Source organism: Pecten maximus, chromosome 10 (assembly GCF_902652985.1).
Source record: "Pecten maximus chromosome 10, xPecMax1.1, whole genome shotgun sequence".
NCBI classification, from domain to species: Eukaryota; Metazoa; Mollusca; class Bivalvia; order Pectinida; family Pectinidae; genus Pecten; species Pecten maximus.
The window spans coordinates 19,841,973-19,846,745 of record NC_047024.1 but is presented as its reverse complement, the minus strand read 5'-3'; positions in this window follow the sequence as shown (position 1 = coordinate 19,846,745).

The following is a 4,773-nucleotide window of genomic DNA, read 5'->3' as shown; positions in this document are numbered from 1 at the left end:
TAAAGATCAATACAATTGTCACTTATATATTGCAGCTTTTCATCATCATGCCATCATACGTATTCATCCATGCAAGCACAAGAATATTTGTTTCAAAATTACGACTTTGGTTCACTTTGAGGTAGAATTTCACTATGTTTTTCTCTCTTTAATAAACATTTAACGCCATTATTTTTATCATCATTATTTTTTTCTGCTGGATTCGTGATCTGATTGCTGTATTCATTAAAAGTATTATACTGTGCCGTTTTAGGACATATTTCTTTTTTTTAATATTTGCAGTTACATAAAATTGTGTATATTGCATGAAAACATTTACGTAACGAAATGGAGTTGGATTTCCACTGCCAAAATTGTAGATTCAATCTCAATGTTGAGTACATTGTATACGCAAAAAGGCAGGTATGTTAAAAGTCTTACTTTTGGATACCAATTGCTGTTTGTATTTAAGCATTGATGACATTTTTTTTTTAGTTTCATCGGGGTATGAAACAAATTTTGTTTGCAAACTGTATGAATCCGCTTATAATTAATTTTTGAAAATGATTTTCTAATTTAAAACATGTTTTATGTACAATTTTACTGGTTTTAAATGGGATTATTATTCTGAAGTCAATACGCAACGTCAATTGTCGTATTGTGACGTCACATTTTTCGCGCCGTTCTCGGAATTTCTTTCATAGAAGAATGAAAAGAATTTTTCGACCAATCACATTTGAGTATTTACCATGAAAACAAAGAAAACTAAATTATATAGTAATAATAGCAAATTCGCATACTAAGAAATAAAGAAAAACAAAAAACCACGACAAATCAGATGCCCTTCTTTTTTGGAGAGAAAGAGGAAGCCGGTAGAGCAAAATCAAAAATCTATTTATAGTAAAAAAGACCACATTTTTGACCCCTGATGGTTGAAACGTGAATTTGTATTAGAGATGATGATTTTAAATGTATGAAGTTTCAGGAAAATTAGGATTATTGATAAAGTCTGCAGACTAAGGACCTCGTAAATCTTTTTATGGTAACAGTGACCACATTTTTTACCCTTGATTGTTGAAACACAAACCCGTATAACAGATGATGGTTGCGAGTAAGTGTCTGAAGTTTCAGGATAATTGATAATGTAATTTGACATATCGGGCGATCTGCTTTTCCAGGCGATATGGTTCGGCCATAATGAATCAAATTTTGTAAGAAACCCAAAGCAACAAGCATACCCCCAAAAGACATGAAACCCAAAGAAGAAAGAATCCCCCCCCCCCCCCACACACACACAAAAAAACCCTCAGAGAAACAAGCATACCCCCAAAAAACAAGAAACCCAATGAACAAGTATGCCTCCCAAAACAAAGAAACTCCAAGAAACAAGCAAACCCCAAAAGACATGTAACCCAAAGAAGAAGCATACCCCCATAAAACAAGAAACACAAAGAAAAAATCATACCCCTAAAACAAAGAAACCCAAAGAAACAAGCATACCCCCTAAAACAAAGAAACTCAAAGAAACAAGCAAACCCCTAAAACAAAGAAACTCAAAGAAACAAGCATACCCCCTAAAACAAAGAAACTCAAAGAAGAAAGAATACCCCAAAAAGACATTAAACCAAAACTAACAAGCATACCCCCAAGACACAAGCATACCACAAAAACAAGAAACCCAATGAAGCAAGCATACCACAAAAAAATCCAAGAAACCCAAAGAAACAAGCCTACCCCCAAGAACAAGCGTACCCCAAAAACCAAAAATGCCCAAACGAAACAAATATCCCACTCGAATCACGTAAAAGTGTGTATTTTACATTAGATGATGGTGGTATAACCGCTATCAGATTTAATACCTGAATACCAAGTAACTGCCTACGATTGAATATATATTATTTTGATATTATTTTGTATTTAATATTTTGTAGTATGTATGCATAGATGTGCATATTAATAATTTTCGTTTCTACTACAAAAGCATGGTATAATATAGATCAAAACAATTGTCACTTATATATTGCAGCTTTTCATCATCATTCCATCATTTCAGATAGAGCATAATTAAAAACGAAGACATGCTAATTTATTTGATATGAATTAACATAGAACAAAAGAGCATGTAAAAGATATTAATATTTTAAAATGATAGATGCGTATAAAGTTCATGCATACCGAAACAAATCAGCAATATATCTTCAAAACTTCAGAGGATTTAAACAGACAGCCAAAATAGTTATAAGTTCCCTGACAAAAAAAAATACGTATTCATCCATGCAAGCACAAGAATATTTGTTTCAAAATTACGACTTTGGTTCACTTTGAAGTAGAATTTCACTGTTTTTTTCTCTTTAATAAACATTTAACGTCATTATTTTTATCATCATTATTTTTCTTACTGGATTCGTGATATAATTGCTGTATACGTTCAAAGTATTATACTGCACATTTTTAGTACATATTTCTTTTTTGAAATATTTGCAGTTACATAAATTGTGTATATTGCATGAAAATAAATAAATAACGAAATGACTTCAGTTTTCCACCGGTAGAACTGTAGATTCGCTCTCAATGTTGAATTCATCAAAAAGGCAGGTATGATAAAAGTCTTACTTTTGGATACCAATTGCTGTTTGTATATAGTAATAATAGCAAATTTGCACAAAAGAAAATTAAGAAAAACCTTGTTGGAGAGACAATATTTCGCTGAGTTTACCAGGTCCTTTAGCTCAAAACAATGCAATTGGAAATACAAACTGAGCCCGGCTCAATTCAAACCATTACTGTTTTAAATTTAAAAAAAAAATCATGTGAAAACTGTATGCAAGGTGCATATTTTTCTACAATGCTTGTCAAACGTGGTCAAAACACATCATATTATAGGGAACAACCAACCAATTGAAAAAATATATTTTTGAAACAGCCCCTGTGTATAGAACGTTGAGCCAAGGATAAAATGTCTGGCAGCCACTGATTGGCCAGTATGTTATGAAGTGAGAAAATAGATATGTAGCCTGATAGGTAACTATCAATAAGAAATGTTGATATAAATTTCTTAAGTCCGATAGGTTTTTTTCCCAAAAGTTCACGTAATAATAGTAAACAGGTAAACATTTAAGATTTTTGAGAATTTTTACTGCGAAATTCACCTATTTTCAAAATGGCTACCCTGGAGAAAATTGGAGCTGAAGGACCCAACTTTTTTTTTGATTAGGTGTTATATCAGACCCTAAACTTTTGTTATAAACCATAATCGTCATATTCAATTCAAGAATTTGAATGAATTAATCCAAAACGTTAACACTAAGGTCTATGGGAAAACAATTGGTTGGTTGGTCTCTCATATGTACTTTCGAGAAACATATCAACCTTATCCATGTAAGTTATTATAGTTCCACGTCTTAAGATGTAGCCTATGAGAAATGTATGACTCTTTATTTTCACTTCTATTCAAATAAGTTCAACTTCATCGGTTTCTAGGTCACCGACGTTTGGTTACAACTGTGTTTTTATAGTAGATAATTACCCCTCCTCCAAATCCAGATGTTCTATCTCTACGGTGAAGTGTTGCTGAAAGATTTAAGAATTATGTATTTGCCATTGATATTTTGATAAAGGTGTGTCTCTTATACATAATATCTGCCCTGCAGGTAGGGCGTAAGAATTGTACCTGCTGCCCCCCTTGCATGATCGTAAGAGGCGACTAAATTTGGGATCTTATCTTTTCTCTTCTTTCTTAACAACTTTCTTCTTCCTAATTTCTCCCTTGACAATGCCTCACTTTTGGTCTTTTGTTGAGCGTTCGCACCTGTGAGGAAGGTTTTTGGTTCTTTCCTCTAGCCGAGACATGTGTCAGTTTTAACCAATATTGCAATAATAAAGGTAAAATCATACAACAACTATCTTCAAGATTAACATGTAATTCAATATATTCGAAGATCAATGATATTCACTCTGACAACTATCGTAAAACAAGTTCTTTAATTTCAATAGTGAATCCCGAACAAGTTTTTCCATCCATCGTACTCATATGGACGTTTAATAGTGCTTACACTGATAAGTTACATTATTCAAGCGTTCAAAAGATTAAGATTAAGGATGCCACCTTTTAATAAGGTAAAAGCAAATCGGGCTAATTTTGTTAGGACAGCTTGGAACTAGAAACATAGAGAACCATCCGGATATGTTTGTATCATTTATATTTTTAGCGTCGTCACCCCTTTCGATTACAGATAACACGTGACTGAAGACTGAAGGCGTGTTTGTACGTTATTTAATCCAAATGCAATGCTTATTGGAAACAACAAACGAGACAAAACAGTGTCATTATAGTTTCTGTTTTTATTTTGAAGTGTACAACAACTAATAATTTGATTGACCAATGGACACGGATTCATTTAAATTAGCAAGTGTTTTAAGTATTTGAAAATCGTCAGTTTCAATACTTCTATATTACAAGTATAAAGATGTTTTTGCCATACGCTTTGACATCAATCGGTATCGTATATCGTTATTTTCTATCTGTCCGTGACAATAAATGTAGTGTGTAAAGCACATAAAACAATATCATTGAACATGTTATCTGATGTGACAGCGGACTTCCAATTGATGTCGATATTAAATGATTTGATGTACATACAATTGATATAAATATACACATTACACTAAACTACAATACTATCATATTACAGAACAAACACGCTATTAAACTCATGTAAACGACTGAGAGGATATCAATGATAGAGCCAAACAACTTTATAGTCAACCCTTGTTTGACCCTATCAGTAAACACGT